Below are 18976 nucleotides of genomic sequence, written 5' to 3' on the forward strand. Positions count from 1 at the left end.
CTCGGCTCACCGCAACCTCCACCTCCTGGGTTCAGGTAATTCTCCTGCCTCAGCCTCCTGCGTAGCTGGGATTACAGGCACGCGCCACCATGCCCAGCTAATTTTTTGTATTTTTAGTAGAGACGGGGTTTCACCATGTTGACCGGGATGGTCTTGATCTCTTGACCTTGTGATCCACCCGCCTCGGCCTCCCAAAGTGCTGGGATTACAATGTTGTTTTTTTTTTTGAGATAGAGTCTTACTCTGTCACCCAGACTGGAGTGCAGTGGAGCAATCTCGGCTCACTACAACCTCCATCTCCCAGGCTCAAGTGATTCTACTGCCTCAGCCTCCCAAGTAGCTGGGATTACAGGCACCCACCACCACACTGGGATAATTTTTGTATTTTTAGTAGAGACAGGGTTTCACCATGTTGGCCAGGCTGGTCTCGAACTCCTGACCTCAGGTGGTCCGCTGGCCTTGGCCTCCCAAAGTGCTGGGATTATAGGTGTGAGCCTCTGGGCCCAGCCCATAACCACAGCCTTGACTGGACAAGAGACTGATTTCAATAACTTCCTCCTGATAAGAGCCCACTGACCACAGACTGGCTCCAGCTCATACAGAGATTGCTTACTCATGCAACTTCCGTGTCACAAAAAGACCTTTTGGTGTATAGGGCGTAATTGTAACACATTTAAATGTTAAGTCACCATCCCAAGTGAGCATGGATCGTATGTCACATGTATATGTGTTCGATATGCATGCATCAGGACCTCCTTTATGAATATGCATAGCTCCTCCTGTAACCTGTTGAATATGCATGTGTAGCCACCCTGTCCAGCACCAAGCACTGCTCCAAACCCTCCTTGGAAGTGTCTGTCTCTCTGGTCTTGGCCAGAGGGATGGCCACCGCATGTGGTCCCCTTTCTTTTTCTAGATTTATATTTTGTGTTTTTAAAAAGGTTAATACCACCTGGGCATGGTGGCTCACGCCTGTAATCCCAGCACTTTGGGAGGCCGAGGCGGGCGGATCTCCTGAGGTCAGGAGTTCAAGACCAACCTGACCAACATGGAGAAACCCCGTCACTAATAAAAATACAAAATTAGCTGGGCGTGGTGGTGCATGCCTATAATCCCAGCTCCTTGGGAGGCTGAGGCCAGAGAATCACTTGAACCTGGGAGGCAGAGATTGTGGTGAGCCAAGATCACACCATTGCACTCCAGCCTGGGCAACAAGAGAGAAACTTTGTATGAAAAGTAAATAAATAAATAAAAATAAAAAGTTAACACTACCAAGTGCCCTCACCTGGTCCTGGGCACTTCTTCATGTCCCTTTCCCTCCTGCCCCAGAGCATCTGAAGCAGGCAGGCAGCCCTGGGGAGGAGGGGAAAAAACGGTGGCTTTCAGAGCCCAGCGCTGATGGTGAAACAGCATCAAAAAGCAGAACTCCTCTTCCTTGCACCACCCACCCCTCCTCCTGAGTTCCAGCCTTGAGGAGCCACCCGATTGCCCCCCTACTCTGACACCTCCTCCTTCTCCCGAGCATCCACATCCAATCCATGCAGCCCCCTCTCTTTCTCTCTAATCAGCCTGCATCTCTCCATCCTACAATGGGCATCCTCCCTGGCGACACTGTCCTCAGCTTCCTCAAGTCTTCCTTTCCTCCAGCCTTTCTAATCCATCCCACGCAACCAAACTAGTCCTTATGCACACAATCTAATCTTTTCCTCCCTCATTCAAAACCCGTCAATGGCTCCCCATTGCCAGAATCCAGACTCCATAAAATGGCTTCCCAAAGGCTACCCTCCACCTCTCCGGCTTCCCCTCGAACCACTCCCTACATCTCAGCCTACCCCTCATCTCCCACACGCCTCGAAACTTCCCTCTGCCTGCCCTCACTACTGACCGTCCCTCTTTTTGGAATGCTCTTGCCCACCTTGCTGCCTGATGAGCTCTCCAAGGCTGGGTGCGCTGGCTCACGCCTGTAATCCCAGCACTTTGGAAGGCCAAGGCCGGTGAATCACTTGAGGTCAGGAATTTGAGACCAGCCTGGTCAACATGGTGAAACCCATTTCTACTAAAAATACAAAAATTAGCCAGGCAAGGTGGCACATGCCTGTAGTCCCAGCTACCTGGGAGGTTGAGGCAGGAGAATCGCTTAAATCCGGGATGTGGAGGTCACAGTGAGTCGAAATCATGCCACTGCACTCCAGCCCAGGTGACAGAGTAAGATTCCTTCTCAACAACAACAACAACAAAACAAGTCAGCTCCAGGGTTCCCTTCTGTCCAGACTCCTTCTCAGTGCTCCCACAGGAGGAACTGCCCCTCCACCCATCCGTCGTGACCTAACGGAATGCTGCATAAACCCTAGAATAACCGCTATAGCTCTTGGTATCTGTTCTCTCTGCAAATCAGCCTCTCCCACCAGGCCAGAAGAGATGTGAGGGCAAGGTCCGAGTCTGAAGCACCTCTATGACCCCCAGGACCAAGCTCAGGGCTGAGCCCAGGGCTGGCTCAGTGAGTATTTCTGAAAGGAATGAACGGATTGAACCAGTGAGTCACTGCAACCCCAAGGCGCTAATCCGGAACACCCATGAGATGGAGTAGAGTGCAATGTGCTAAGTGACATACCCTGTCTGGGCCTCAGCTTCCTCATCTGTAAAATGGGAATAACAGTGCCTACACCAGGGGTTTGTGTTGAGGCTTAAAGAGTGCTTCACTTGGGCCGGGCGCAGTGGCTAAAGCCTTGTAATCCCAGCACTTTGGGAGGTCGAGGTGGGTCGATCACGAGGTCAAGAGATCGAGACCATCCTGGTCAACATGGTGAAACCCCGTCTCTACTAAAAATACAAAACATTAGCTGGGCATGGTGGTGCATGCCTGTAATCTCAGCTACTCGGGAGGCTGAGGCAGGAGAATTGCCTGAACCCAGGAGGCGGAGGTTGCGGTGAGCCGAGATCGCGCCATTGCACTCCAGCCTGGGTAACAAGAGTGAAACTCCATCTCCAAAAAAAAAAAGAGTGCTTCACTCACAGTAAGTACATAATAAACGTTAGCAGTTATTATTGTAGGGAAAGAAAGTTGTCTCTTGCCCTTCTGGTTCCTCTTTTCTCAGGAACTCTGCCCTGGTTAGTTCGCAGCCCCTCCTCCCTCAGTGTCCCCTAGACAGTCAGTGATCCTGGCTCCCATCTGGCTGCCTGCCTCCTGGGCGTGGTTGGCTCCCCCGCCCTGAAACCCCAGCCTAGCTGTCCCTCTTAATTCAGATTCATCTCACCATGCTTCCCCCAGACCCGCTGGAGAAACAGGGAACATCAGGAAGGCTGAAAATCTTAATAGCTGCTGGCGTTTCCTGAGCACCTACGATGTGCCGATGACCCTGATTCACTCGTTCATTTCCTCAGTATATAGTTATTGGGTATCCTTGCCGGGCGCGGTGGCTCAAGCCTGTAATCCCAGCACTTTGGGAGGCCGAGGCGGGTGGATCACGAGGTCAAGAGATTGAGACCATCCTGGTCAACATGGTGAAACCCCGTCTCTACTAAAAATACAAAAAAATTAGCTGGGCATGGTGGCACGTGCCTGTAATCCCAGCTACTCAGGAGGCTGAGGCAGGAGAATTGCCTGAATCCAGGAGGCGGAGGTTGCGGTGAGCTGAGATCGCGCCATTGCACTCCAGCCTGGGTAACAAGAGTGAAACTCCGTCTCAAAAAATAAATAAATAAATATAGTTATTGGGTATCCAAGAGCTGCTACATGCCAGACCCTGTTCCTGGCAACGGGAAGGTGACGCTGAGCAAAGCAGTGCAGTCTGCGAAAGAGACAGACGGCAGACAAGTAAGCCAAGTATCACCTAACAGTGCACTGGGTCCCTGCTGGGGAGGAGGAGAATGTGGGCATTATGAGAGTGAAAGAAGGGAACGGCTTTAAGTGCTGTGACGGACAAAGAGGGCCACAGATCTTTTGACACTCCTCCCTGCAAGAGATGAGGACTATGTCCGATCCCCTTGAATCTGGTGTATTAATCATTTTTTTAATGTGTTGGTTTTTTTTTTTTTTTTTTTGACACGTACTTTCGCTCTTGTTACCCAGGCTGGAGTGCAATGGCGCGATCTTGGCTCACCGCAACCTCCGCCTCCTGGGTTCAGGCAATTCTCCTGCCTCAGCCTCCTGAGTAGCTGGGATTACAGGCACGCGCCACCACGCCCAGCTATTTTTTTTTTTTTTTTTTTTTTGTATTTTTAGTAGAGATGGGGTTTCACCGTGTTGACCAGGATGGTTTCGATCCCTTGACCTCGTGATCGACCCGCCTCGACCTCCCAAAGTGCTGGGATTACAGGCTTGAGCCACCATGCCCAGCCCAATGTCTTTTTTTTTTTTTTTTGAGATGGAGTTTCATTCTTGTCACCCAGGCTAGAGTGCAGTGGTACAATCTCGGCTCACTGCAACCTCCACCCACCAGGTTCAAATGATTCTCCTGCCTCAGCCTCCCAAGTAGCTGGGATCACAGGTGTGTGCCACCACAGTCAGCTAATTTTTGTATTTTTAGTAGAGACGGGGTTTCACCATGTTGGCCAGGCTGGTCTTGAACTCCTCACCTCAGGTGATCTGCCCGCCTCGGCCTCCTAAAGTGCTGGGATTACAGACATGAGCCACCGCGCCCAGCCATTTGCTTTTATTTTCTGTGTTTTATGATGCTTTGACACATCTGGGGCCTTGCCGGCTAGGGAGAGACTTCCGTCCCAGGGCTGGCGAATTCCCAGAGACAGGAAGCATCTTACCTCCCCAACTGCCTCTCCCGTGCAAACCAAGGGATACAAAGCCACACCTCAACCACGCTTTATCTAATTCACACATACCAAGCAGGTATTTCCTCTCTGTTAAACACCTCTGGCCTCTACCCACTAGATGTCAGCAGCATTAAGAGCCAAAATGTCTCCAGACATTGCCAGGTGTCTCCTGATGGGGAAGGGAGAGTGGTGGTAAAATCACCCCTTGTTGACAGCCACTGTTATCGATAAAAAATGTAATGCTGGAATTAAAAATGTAATGGAGGAATCAGAATATAAAGTTGAGAAACAGAAACTAGGAGAGAAAAGCAAGAAATCAGAGGATTAATCCAGGAGGTCCAACGTCTGATTAATAGAAGTCCCAGAAAGAGAAACAGAAGGAAAACGGGAAAAGGAAACTATCAAATAAGTACGAACAACAGATTTTGCATAAATGAATAACACGTTTCCAGACTCAAAGAATTCCCAGAACAAATTTTAGAAAGGAAGAAAAAGAAAACCCACGCCGAAACATTTTCAGAATACTAGGGATAAAGACAAAACCCTGAAATCTTCTGCAGAGAAAACAAGTGACATACAAAGGACCCAGAATCAGAAGGTCATGGGACTTTTCAGTAACAATCCTGGAATGAATGGAGCTATGTATGGAAGATTAATGGTGGCACAAATTCTTTGACATTCCTCCTACTGAGAAGTGAATTCTAATCCCCTACTCTTAAATCTGAGCTGGCCTTAATGATTTACTTGATCAACAGAATGCAGCAGAAATGCAGCAATCAGAAGCTTTGCAGCTTACAACTGGGCCTCTTGGGCCACTTTGCTCTCAGAACCTGGAGATATGTTATTAGAAGTTCAACTGTTGGCCGGGTGCGGTGGCTCAAGCCTGTAATCCCAGCACTTTGGGAGGCCGAGGCGGGTGGATCACGAGGTCAAGAGATGGAGACCATCCTGGTCAACATGGTGAAACCCCGTCTCTACTAAAAATACAAAACATTAGCTGGGCATGGTGGCACGTGCCTGTAATCCCAGCTACTCAGGAGGTTGAGGCAAGAGAATTGCCTGAACCCAGGAGGCGGAGGTTGCGGTGAGCCCAGATTGTGCCATTGCACTCCAGCCTGGGTAACAAGAGCGGAAGTCTGTCTCAAAAAAAAAAAAAGTTCAACTATCCTGAGGCCGCCATGTTATAAGGAAGCCCAAGCTAACCACGGAGAGAGGCCTGTGCGTTGAGGGAGAGCAAGATGTCCAGTCAGTCCCCACTGTCCAACCCCTAATCTTTCACATTATCCCAGCTGACACTCCAGACACCATGGAACAGAGTTGAGCAATTCCTACTATGCCCTATCCAAATTCTTGTCCCATAGAATCAGGAAATATAATAATAAATTGTTGTTTAAGCAACTAAGTGTTGAGGCATTTTGTCAAGCAGCAGTAAATAACCAGAACACTATGCCTGCAAAATACTGAAGACAAATAATTTTCAACCTAGAATTCTATACCCACCAAAACTATCAGTCATATAAGAGGGCAAAATAAAAACATTTTTTAGACATACAAAGTGAAAAATGCTACCTGTGCTGTATCTTTTCTTGGGAAGCTGCTGGAGAACATGGTCCATTCTATGAAGGGAGTAAACCAAGAGAAAGGAAGAGAATCCAGGAAACAGAGAGCCCAATGCGGAGGAGAGGGAAAGGTGTGCAGACCACAGTGGGTCTCATGGGAAGAAGGGTTCAGGGAGCTCGCAAGGGCTGTCTACACCCATGGAAATACAACCGATGGTGTGAACATTTCAACGATATTTACACCTCTGGCTAGGGTGGAGGGATGAATTTGTGATACTATACAGAAAACTAAGCAAGCTGTACTGGAAAGAGCCTAGGAATGCCGGGCATGGTGGCTCAAGCCTGTAATCCCAGCACTTTGGGAGGCCGAGGCGGGTGGATCACGAGGTCGAGAGATCGAGACCATCCTGGTCAACATGGTGAAACCCCGTCTCTACTAAAAATACAAAAAATTAGCTGGGCATGGTGGTGCGTGCCTGTAATCCCAGCTACTCAGGAGGCTGAGGCAGGAGAATTGCCTGAACCCAGGAGGCGGAGGTTGCGGTGAGCCGAGATTGCGCCATTGCACTCCAGCCTGGGTAACAAGAGCGAAAACTCCATAACTCCATCTCAAAAAAAAAAAACAAAGAGCCTAGGAATATCCTATGCTAGTGGCTCAGCCGGGGCTGTTCCCATGGTGGATAGACTATAACCGTATTGTGCGCACTAGGAAGTGTGCTGGCTATAAGAGAATAAAAGCCTCATCTGTCACTTTAAGAAATCAACAGATAATGACTTAGCCCAGGTGGTCAAGGCTGCAATGAGTCAAGATTTAATCGCTGTACTCCAACCTAGCTGACAGAGCAAGACCCTTTCTCAAAAAAAAAAAAAAAAAAAAAAAGAAGCTAAGAAGGTGGGCGTGGTGGCTCACGCCTGTAATCCCAGCACTTTGGGAGGCCGAGGCAGGTGGATCACGAGGTCAAGAGATCGAGACCATCCTGGTCAACATGGTGAAACCCCATCTCTACTAAAAATACAAAAAAAATTAGCTGGGCATGGTGGCACGTGCCTGTAATCCCAGCTACTCAGGAGGCTGAGGCAGGAGAATTGCCTGAACCCAGGAGGCGGAGGTTGCGGTGAGCCGAGATCGCACCATTGTGCTCCAGCCTGGGTAACAAGAGCGAAACTCCCTCTCAAAAAAAAAAAAAAAAAGAAGAAGGTGATAATAAAAAAGAAATAAACTGATAATAGCTTAAAAATTATGAGGCCAGGCCGGGCACAGTGGCTCATGCCTGTAATCCCAGCACATTGGAAGGCTAAGGCAGGTGGATCATGAGGTCAAGAGATCGAGACCATCATGGCCAACATGGTGAATCCCTGTCTCTACTAAAAATACAAAAATTAGCTGAGTGTGGTGGCACACACCTGTAGTCCCAGCTACTCGGGAGGCTGAGGCAGGAGAATTGCTTGAACCCAGGAGGCAGAGGTTGCAGTGAGCAGAGATCATACCACTGCACTCCAGCCTGGCACCTGGTGACAGAGCGAGACTGTCTCAAAAAAAAAAATTATGAGGCCAGCTGCAGTGGCTCCACCTATAATCCCAGCACTTTGGGAGGCCAACTTAGGTGGATTGCCTTAGCTCAGGAGTTTGAGACTAGCCTGGTCAAATCCCATCTCTGCAAAAAATACAAAAATTAGTCTGGCATGGCGGCACATGCCTGTAGTCTCAGGGACTTGGGAGGCTGAGGTGGGAGGATCGCTTGAGCCCGGGAGCTCGAGGCTGCAGTGAGCCCTGAATGCACCACTGCACTCCAGCCTGGGTGACAGAGTGAGATCCTGAGAAAGAGGAAAGAAGGAAGAAAAGAAAGAAGAAAGAAAGAAAGGAGGGAGGGAGAGAGGGCAACAAAGTATTATGAAATTACAGAGAGAGAGATCCAAGATGGCTGATCACTAGCAGCTCGGGATTGTAGCTCCCACTGAAAGCGCAAAGAAGGAGAGGACGCCTCACCTTCACATGAATTCTTGTTGCTCACGCACCAGGAGATTCCCAGCGGAGGAGCCCCACGGGTCGCCAGCGCGACTCTTGTGACCGGCGAGGCGGTTTTGCCGGCGCCTTGGAGCGTCGGTTCTTGGTGCAAAGTCGGAAAAGCACCATCAATCTTAACGCCGCTGATTTGGTCGGTGCAGTGGGTTGCTCAGATTTCGGCGCTGAGAATCAATAAGTTGGACGTCCACTCAGAAACCTAATTACAAAGACGGTGAATTCAAAGACCACAGATGGATAAATTTATAACGAAGGGAGGAAAACGGCCAAAAAAGGCTGAGAATGCCCAAGATCAGAACGCCTCTCCCTCAGCGGGGGATCCCAGTTCCTCATCAGCAACGGAACAAGGCTTGATGGAGAACGAGTGTGTTCCAATTACAGAAGCAGGCTTCAAAATGTGGATAATGAGAAACTTCTGTGAACTAAAAGAACTTGTTTTAACCCAATCTAAAGCAACTAAGAACTTTGAAAAAAGATTTGACGAAATGTTAACAAGAATACACAATTTAGAGAGGAATATAAGTGAATTGATGGAGCTGAAAAACACAATAGGAGAACTTCGTGAAGTATGCACAAGTTTTAACAGCCGAATTGATCAAGTAGAAGAAAGGATATCAGAGGTCCAAGACCAACTCGGTGAAATAAAACAAGAAGACAAGATTAGAGAAAAAAGGATAAAAAGGAATGAGCAAAGTCTCCAAGAAATATGGGACTATGTGAAAAGACCTAATCTACGCTTGATAGATGTACCTGAATGTGACGAAGAGAATGAATCCAAGCTGGAAAATACGCTTCAGGACATTATTCAGGAAAATTTTCCCAGCCTAGTAAGGCAGGATAATATTCAACTCCAGGTAATACAGAGAACACCACAGAGATATTCCTCAAGAAGAGCAACTCCAAGGCACATAATCGTCAGATTCACCAGGGTTGAAATGAAGGAGAAAATACTAAGGGCAGCCAGAGAGAAAGGTCAGGTTACCCACAAAGGGAAGCCTATCAGACTTACAGCAGATCTCTCAGCAGAAACCCTACAAGCCAGAAGAGAGTGGGGGCCAATATTCAACATCCTTAAAGAAAAGAACTTTCAACCCAGAATTTCACATCCAGCCAAACTAAGCTTCACAAGTGAAGGAAAAATAAAGTTTTTTGTGAATAAGCAAGCACTCAGAGATTTCATCACCACCAGGCCTGCTTTACAAGAGATTCTGAAAGAACCACTACACATATGAAAGGAACAAACAGTATCAGCCTTTCTAAAAAAATTATCAAAAAGAGCATCAATATAATGAAGAATTTACATCAACTATTGGACAAAATAGCCAGCTAATGGCAGTATTAAACTCACATATATTATTATTAATTCTAAATTTAAATTGACTAAATCCCCCATCCAAAGACAGTCAATTTGAATAAAAAACTAAAACCCATCAGTATGCTGCATCCAGATCCATCTCACATTCAAGGATACACAAAGACTTCAAACAAGGGATGGAGAAAGATTTACCAACCAAACAGAGAGCATAAATAAATAAATAAAAAGCAGAAGTTACAATTAAGCAACAAAGATCAAAAGAAGCAAAGAAGGACATTATATAATGATAAAAGGATCAATGCAACAACTAGAAGAGCTAAAGATCCTAAATATATACGCACCCAATACAGGAATACGCAGACATACAAGACTTATAAAGAGACTTAGACTCCCACATAATAATAGTGGGAGACTTCAACATTAATATTAGACAGATCAATGAGACAGAAAATTAACAACGATATTCAGGACTTGAACTCAGATCTGGAACAAGTAAATGTAATTAACATTTATAGAACTCTCCACTTTAAATATACAAAATATACACTCTTATCAGTACCACATCATATCAACTTAGAAGTTTAAAAGAGATCTTGGTTGGCTCCTTGTTTGCTATTCTCTTCCCTCATTTTCTTTCATGTCTCCATTATTAAGGACAATTATAGGCATACCCATATTTAGACTGCATTCTAGCCCGGGCAATAAAGCAATACCCCCATCCTCTCTCCCTCTTCCTCTTTCTCTTTCTTCCTTTTCTTTAAAAAAAAAAAAAAAAACAGGCAATAAGATAAATGTTAAATTTTGAATAGAGAGAAAAAAGAATTTGGCTAATTCCTTGGAATTCATTTTCATGGTCAAAGGGTTTAAAGCCTCAGATTAAACTATATACTCATTAAGCACCTATGCCTTGACAAAGACCCAACTTAGCAAGTATGGTTGCTTGAAGTTAAAAAGTATTCTATGTTTATATTAAATATTTGATGGGATAAAATAATACTTTGGTTAAACTATATAACATTTTGATGTACAGATATATTTCTTCATTACATTTCTGAATATTAAGAAAAACTTGTTTTATTTCTTGGGATTTGGCTTTAAATATACAAATGGAAAATTAGGTAGTGAAAGAAAGTTGTAGTAATTACTTTCATAGGAGGATATCTAATAAAAAAAAAAGTGATTTAAAAAAAAAAAAGACTTTTGGAAAACAATATACCCCTTCACATAACTTTTAAGTTGATACCTCAAAGTTTCATCATCTAAATAGTTGCAAAGAGTATACTTTCTGGCACACTATAAAAAAAAAAAGAAAAAAAAAAAAAAAAAAGAAATTACAGGCCAGGTGTGGTGGTGCATGCCTGTGGTCCCAGCCTCCCGTGAGGCTGAGGTCAGAGAATTCCTTGAGTGCAGGAGTTCGAGGCTGCAGGGAGGCGAGACCTCACCACTGCACTCCAGCCTCAGCAACAGAGCAAGACCACATTGCGAGAGAGAGAGAGAGAGAGAGAGAGAGAGAGAGAGAGAAAGAAAGAGAGAGAGAGAGAGGGAGGGAAGGAAGGAGCCAAAGGAGGTGAAAGCGGTTGCTTCTAGAGAGTGGATACTGGGATGTGGAGTGGGGGTGAGAGGCTGGCTTTTGTTATAAACCTTGTAGTATTGTTTGATATTTTTTTTTTTTTTTTTTTTTTTGAGACGGAGTTTCGCCCTTGTTACCCAGGCTGGAGTGCAATGGCGCGATCTCGGCTCACCGCAACCTCCGCCTCCTGGGCTCAGGCAATTCTCCTGCCTCAGCCTCCTGAGTAGCTGGGATTACAGGCACGCGCCACCATGCCCAGCTAATTTTTTGCACTTTTAGTAGAGACGGGGTTTCACCATGTTGACCAGGATGGTCTCGATCTCTCGACCTCGTGATCCACCCGCCTCGGCCTCCCAAAGTGCTGGGATTACAGGCTTGAGCCACCGCGCCCGGCGCTGTTTGATATTTTTGTTTGTTTTTAAGACTAGTCAAGTGGGCCAGGTGCAGTGGCTCACACCTGTAATCCCAGCACTTTGGAAAGCTAAGGCAGGTAGATCATGAGGTCAGGAGTTCAAGACCAGCCTGGCCAATATGGTGAAACCCCATCTCTAATAAAGGTGCAAAAAATCAAAAAGTAGCTGGGCATGGTGTCGGGCACCTTTAATCCCAGTTACTCAGGAGACTGAGGCAGGAGAATCACTTGAACCCAGCAGGTAGAGGTTGCAGTGAGCCGAGATCGCACCATTGCACTCCAGCCTAGGCAACAGGGAGAGACTCCATCCCAAAAACAAACAGACTGTTCGAGTGAAGCAGTGTGAGGGAAAAAGTAATAAAGCAATCTGTAGCTGGTTGTGATAACTTAGTTGTAAACACCACTGCACCCAGACCAGCCTGTTTATGTATTTTTTGAAGTAAGGTTTTGCTTTGTCACCCAGGCTGGAGTGCAGTGGCGCTATCATGGTTCACTGCAGCCTCCAACTCCTGGGCTCAAGCAATCCTCCCATCTCAGCAAAAAGTGCTGGGATTACAGGTGTGAGCCACCATGCCTGGCCTATTTGGTATTTTTTTTTTTAACTTAAATGCCCACATTGCTTTGATGAGGAGAGCACTGTGATGGCGGAGTCCCAAGTAGCACAAACAATATGAAAGGTCGCCTGGGCCAGGGAAGAACCAGGTGGATTCCGGGAGTTCAAAGAAGGTCCCCGTGGTTGGGTTGCAGGGAGAGAGGTGGGGAATGGTGGGAGCCAGGCAGGTGGGGAAATTTGCCGTGGCCTGAGCATGAGACATAGGAAGGAAGATTCATTCTATTCTAAGAAAAACAGAAAATATGAGGTCCTTTCAGGGGTTTTTGTTTGTTTTTAGATGGAGTCTTGCTCTGTCTCCCAGGCTGGAGTGCAGTGGCTCGATCTTGGCTCACCGCAACCTCTGCCTCCCAGGTTCAAGTGATTCTCCGGCCTCAGCCTCCCAAGTAGCTGCAATTACAGGCATGAGCCACCACAACCGGCTAATTTTTGTATTTTTGTATTTTATGTTGGCCAGGCTGGTCTCGAACTCCTGACCTCAGGTGATCCACCCACCTCAGCCTCCCAAAGTGCTGGGTTTACAGGCGTGAGCCACCTACTCAGCCCATTTGAGAGTTTTAAGCAGGGGAGTGACCGGGGCTAATTTCCTCTTAAGACCTTTCTGGCTGCTGCGTGACACGGGGCTGGACTGGGGGCAGCAGGCTGGAGAGAAGAGGCAAGAGCCGGGCTGTAGTTTGGAGGAAGAATATTTGGGGTTCATAGAATTTCATCTTCACAGCAGCTCATTTTGCAGTTGAGCAAAGAGGCTTTTGCTGGGTGTGTTCCGCGGAGGCCCTCACAGCTGAAAGGGAGTGGGATTCACAGCCACTCGCCTCTCCACGCCCAAGGCCCTCGCCTCTACCTGAGGCAGGGAGGAGGAGGCAGCCCTCGCGTGGCCCCGGGGCCCTTGTGAGTGGAGACAACCCCAGTTCAGATGTGGACCCCAAACTTCAAAATATTTGCCCTCTTGACATATTCATCCAACTAACATAAATAAGAAGCTCCTTTTGTAGAAAGTTGTTCAGCATGAGTGACTATTTATAATCATGGGCAACTGAAGTGACTGTCACATGAAACACAGGCAATGATGAAGAAAGCCCCGGGTGGGATGTTTAACGGCAACCGTTAAACATGATGGCGATAAGTAGCGAGAGACTCATGGAGGGAGTGCCTACTGCCTGCCAGACATTGAGGCGGGCACTATGCCATGCTCACAAAAACCCTTCGAGGCGGGGCGCGGTGGCTCACGCCTGTAATTCCAGCACTTTGGGAGGCCAAGGCAGGCAGATCACCTGAGGTCAGGAGTTCAAGACCAGCCTGGCCAACATGAAGAAACCCCATCTCTACTAAAATTATAAAATTAGCCGGCCGTGGTGGTGGGCTCCTGTAATCCCAGCTACTCAGGAGGCTGAGGCAGAAGAATTGCTTAAACCCAGGAGGTGGAGGTTGCAGTGAGCTGAGATCGCACCACTGCACTCCAGCCTGGGACAAAGAGTGAGACTCTATCTCAAAATGAACAAACAAACAAACAAGCAAAAACCTCTTTTAGATTGGTACCATTCTACCCACTTTACAGATGGGGAAAATAAAGCTCAGAGAGGTAAAGAGGCTGGCTTGAGTTTCCAGACCCAACAAGCAGCAGAGCGTCACTGGGCAGTTCACTGTCCTCTAAACACTCCCACCACTGTGAAGAGAATAATAACCCCAGTAAATGATGAGGGTAGGCATCAGGGGATGAAAGGGGATAAGAATGTGCCACCTCAGTCCCTGGCACCCAATAAGTGCTCAGCAAGTGCAAACCTTCTTCCTTCTGTGGGGTTGTCCTCACCTTATGTCTGCTCCTCCCCCTGCAGTCACCATGGAAGCAGCTTCCTCCTTCCCTGGTGACCGTCCATGCTCGACAGGCTCTAAGACTGCGTACAGAGGTCAGAGCAGAACGGGCAGGGCCAGGCTGTGTGTGGAGGAGGCCTGGGGCTGTTTCTGGTGCTACCTTCCATATGACTCTAGCCAGAGACCTTGGGAAGTTGCTGTGGAAAATGCTGGCTTGCCAAGAACCCCAGAGATGACAGCTGGGGACAGCCCACATGCTGGAGGGCAGGGCTGCACTCAGCCAGACTGTTAAATGCAGATGTGCCCCCGCTGCTCAGGGGAATTAGTGGGTTCTCAGTCCTCAGCATTCCCCGCAGAGCTGAGCCACAGTCCTCAGTGAGACAGGACAGCGATCTGGGTACAGCTACGCCCTCCAGGCGACGTGATAGCGCTAGAAACAGGGGCAGTGAGTAAGGCTGTCATAGAGGCAGGATCCAAGATCAGATAGGGATCCCCTGGGGGCAGGGGTGGTGCTGGTGGGGATAAGTGGGGAGGGACATGCTGATGAAGGTGGAGACACAGGTGGAGCTGGTGGAGGTGACAGCTGTGGGAGGGAGAAGGTGGTGGTGACAGGGTTGGCGGTGGACATCCAGGCTGGATGCATCCAGCCCTGGCATCGCTCTGAGGCTGCAATGTGGGACCTCATTCTCTCATCACTTCTCTCTCTCACGTTCTGTCCTTCAGAAATGAGTCAACTGCCACAAGACCATTAGTCACTAGGTGTGCAGCCAGCAGGTACGCCAGGTGGATTCATCATCGTTACAAAGTTCCCCTGGGTCCAGCTTGCAAGACAGGAGATTCCTGCCCTCAGGGTCCCTCCTCCAATCCCAGAGGAAAATGGGACTGGCAAGGAAGGGCCGTGTGCCGGGGCTGGCACTTTGCACCCATTAATTACCATTTAGTCCTCAGCAAACTGAGGTCCGAGTGGGGAAAGGGTGAGGCACAGCCGGCAGCAATGAGACCAGAACCCAAGCCAGGCCTGTGCCTTCTCCCTTCCCCCAGGCTCCTGGGTTTTCCTTCTTGAGCTCTCCGGTTTCCCCCCAAGCCACGCTGAGCCCACAGACGCAGAACTTTGAGAGAGAATAGCCCGAACCAGTACCGTGGGGACCTCCCCCTACATCCCCTGCCCCATACTCAACATGCTCCTCCCTCGTGGAAGTGTCTCCCAGCTCCCGTGCTCCCCATCTCCCGGGGCAGGACGGGGTCCTCAAGAAGCCTGTGGAGCCCCACTCAGAGCAACAGCGACGCCCCTCTGCGTCTGTGTGATGCGTGTGCCCAGCCTCTCCCCTGCATCTGGGCCCCGCCGTCCTCCTGGAAGGAACTGCTGGCTTCATCGACCCCCTTCATGCACATGGACGCGAGTGCAGGAGGCCGGGCTTCGCGTCCAAGCCTGTCGGAGGCAGAACGGAGGCGCCAGCCCATCTGCCTCCCAGGCTAGTGCTCTTTCTTGCCACATCCCTGCCTCGCCTGCCTCCTGCCTTGCTGGGGTTGGCCCTGGGTTTCTTGCACTCCTGCCTCCTCGTGATCAGGATGAGCAGGCACCTCTGGCTTCAGTCACTTGGGGAGAATGCACAGTGTCCGTGCGGGCTGCGGACGGCACACGGATGGCCTGCCCCATCCTGGGCACTGTTACTCCCAAGCTCAAACCTCCTCCATGGCTCCCACTGACTACAGGACACGCTGTCTGCCCCTCAGCCTGGCAGGCGAGGTCCTTGGAGGTCCTGGGTCTTGCTTTCCACCCAGCTGCTCTCTCCTGCTTCTCAGGTCCAGTGGTGTTGAATGCTCCTGTCCTCGGTCCACACCCTGCATTTTCCTTCCTCCATCATTTGCTCAAATCGTTCCCTTTGCCCAGAATGCCTTTCTTTGCCTTCTGCCTACATGCAAATTCTCTCCCTTCTGTAAGGCCCAGGTCAGCTGTGGAGCTGTGTTCAGGCAGTTGATGGCCCCTCCTCTGGGCTCCTAATTTCCTGGTACCCCAGCAAGAGGCAGGAGCAAGGTGCAAATGGAAAAGGAGTGAATGGAGTTGTCCCTGGGCTGGGACTTGAGGACAGTCACCACTTCTCCCTGCTGGGGCAGCTTCACGCCAACGCACAGGCTTCCCAACTTCCCCTGCCCCAAGTCACTGCACAACCATACCCTGGGGCTCTTTCCATGGTTTGCTGCATTTAAAAATGGGAACTATGGTGGTGGGTTTCGCTCATGCCTATAATTCAGCTCTTAGGGAGGCAGAGGCAGAAGGATAGCTTGAGCCCGGGAGTTTGAGACCTGCCTGGGCAATATAGTGAGACCCCATTCTCAAAAAAAAAAAAAAAAAAATGGGAACTATGGCAGGCAGTTCACCTGAGGTCGGGAGTTCAAGACCAGCCTGACCAACATGGAGAAACCCTATCTCTACTAAAAATACAAAATTAGCTGGGCATGGTGGCACATGCCTGTAATCCCAGCCACTCAGGAGGCTGAGGCAGGAGAATCACTTGAACCTGGGAGGCGGAGGCTGCAGTGAGAAGAGATTGCGCCATTGCACTCCAGCCTGGGCAACAAGAGTGAAATTCTGTCTCAGAAAAAAAAAAAAAAAGGAACTATTGGCCAGGTGTGGGGGCACCGTCCAGTTCAATAGTTCTCATTTTTTAAAGGAGCAAACACAGCCCAGCACTTTGGGAGGCTGGGGTGGAAGGATCACTTGAGCCCAGTAGATGGGCAGTGAGGCGAGATCATGCCACTGCACTCCAGTCTGGGTGACAGAGCAAGACCTTGTCTCAAAAAATAAAAATACAATAAAATAATGAAAAATGGGGACTGCCTACCTTTCAGAAATGACTGCATCCTTGCTCCCAAGCCCTCCAGCCACTCCTGTTCTTTCCCTGCTCTCAAAAAGTGCTTGGACCAGCCCGACCAACATGGTGAAACCCTGTCTCTACTAAAAGTACAAAAATTAGCCGGGCGTGGTGGCAGGCACCTGTAATCCCAACTACTCAGGAGGCTGAGGCAGGAGAATCACTTGAACCTGGGAAGTGGAGGTTGCGGCAAGGTGAGATCACACCACTGCACTCCAGCCTGGGGGACAGAGCAAGACTCCTTCACACACACACACACACACACACACACACACACACACACGTTGGGAGTGGTGGCGCATGCCTGTAGTCCCAGCTACTCAGGAGGCTGAGGCAGGAGAATCGCTTGAACCCAGGAGGCAGAGGCTGCACCGCACCATTGCACTCCAGCCTGGGCAACAGAGCAAGACTCCATCTCAAAATAAATAGTGTTTGGGAAAGGACCAAAAAGGACACAGAGGAGAGTCAGGGAGGCTCTGGCCGCCATGCCATGAAATGCGTAGTCTCCAGAAATCCTCACCAGTCCCACCTGGCCCAGGAGGTGCCCGCTCTTCAGCCTAGGACAGGGCTTCAGCCACAGCTCAGAGCAGTCCACAGTGCCGAGATTTTCTAGAATTTGGAGCCACTGGGAGTGAGGACACCAGTCCTGCCCGGGGCCTCCAGAAGGTCGGGGTTGGGGGGAAGTGGGTCCTTCTCCAGTGTGAGGAGGCCCCCGGGGTGCACTCAGCCACCACACGGCCAGCTCGCCATGCGCTTTCCCTTCTGCTGTTTCGTTTACTTCTCACAGCTGTTCCAGGCAGGAATTATCCTATCCTACTATTCCAAGAAATCAAGGTTCACAGATGCCCAGAGATGGGTGAGTCAGGGGCAGCAGGTTAGACCCGGGCTGCCTCCAAATCCAGCGGTCCCTTGGCAAGTCTTGGTCTGGGCTCCATTGATCCAGGAGGCCGTGCTTGTACCTACAGGGCGGGCTCCAGTCACTCCTGGGTGCCCAGAGTAAGGATGTGGGACCTGACCACCTGGCTCCCAGCCACGCTCCCTCCCAGTGCCTCTGGCCCAGGCCGCCTGGCCCGGCAGACACATACGGAGTCACACAGCCCTGGGTTCAGATGCCAACATTTCACATATTGGTTGTACAACCCCAGGCAAGCCCTCTCCCCTATCCAGCCCTCTGTTTCCCCTGCTAAGAAACGGGATGAGGATAAAAATCATGGAGTCTACACACGGCCCTGCCCTGTTTCCATCGGCAGGACCTCGGTGCTTACTGGGACCCTGCCTTGTGCCTGGTGCCCAACCCAATGCATGCCTGCCTGAGTGACTCAGGCCGGCCCGGCACTCAGCTGGGTCCCCACCTCCTCTACCCCGGCAGAGAGATGTGCAGGGCCCGGACTGGGCAGAGCCAGGGCCGGCCTGGGTCAGTCCCTACCGATACTTCCTAGCACTGGCTCACAGGACACATGCCCACCTCCGCCCTAGGGCCCTTGAGGCCCTTTCTGGAACTCTTCTCAGCCCCATTTGATAAATGAGGAAATGGAGGTCCCAGAAGCGTTAAGTAGCCCACCAAAGTCTGGGTGGAGCTGGGATGTGAACAAAGCCTGTGGGGTAGGAGCCCACGTCAGCTTCTCTGTCCTCACCCCCTGAGCTCCTGTGAAGTTGGCCAGGCCGGTTACCTCCTCTCCCTGGGCGCCTGCCTCCCTTCCATCCTGTGAAGACTCATCCCGCAAGGACTTGGCCATCAGCCCCCAGGTCTGCCCCATCCAGCATACAACTTCCACTGTCTCCGCCACCCCCTACCCCTGCCCGGGCCCCTGCAGCTGCAGGGGAGACTTTAAGGACCTCCAAGCTTGCCTTGGCCCTAGGAACTCCCCAGCCCGCAATGCATATCTCTGGCCCAGAGACCCCCGCTGGGCTGGGTGGTCCCCTACCTGTGTCCCCTTCGCCGTGGAGGTGGTTGGCAGACAGGCGCCAGATAGGCACCGGCGCACAGGTGGGCACCCTCTGGGGCCTGCGGCTATGTGGCCGGCAGACTTTGGCACCA

At 49.9% G+C, this 18976-nt stretch overlaps 1 protein-coding gene across 2 annotated transcripts in view; it reads right to left on the minus strand.

Moving 5' to 3' along the window:
• Nucleotides 1-18976, minus strand: part of CDHR2 (cadherin related family member 2) — a 52108-nt gene extending 33132 nt beyond the window's left edge. The window contains exons 1-2 of one of the 2 annotated variants that reach the window (XM_074390672.1): nt 18864-18976; nt 8314-8548 (exon numbers count right to left, since the gene is read on the minus strand). The gene's annotated coding sequence lies outside the window, so the exon portion shown is untranslated. The remainder of the gene's footprint in view (nt 1-8313; nt 8549-18863) is intronic. The other variant, XM_010346626.3, reaches the window with a different exon arrangement.

The sequence above is a fragment of the Saimiri boliviensis genome, chromosome 20 (assembly GCF_048565385.1).
Source record: "Saimiri boliviensis isolate mSaiBol1 chromosome 20, mSaiBol1.pri, whole genome shotgun sequence".
Classification (NCBI taxonomy): domain Eukaryota; kingdom Metazoa; phylum Chordata; class Mammalia; order Primates; family Cebidae; genus Saimiri; species Saimiri boliviensis.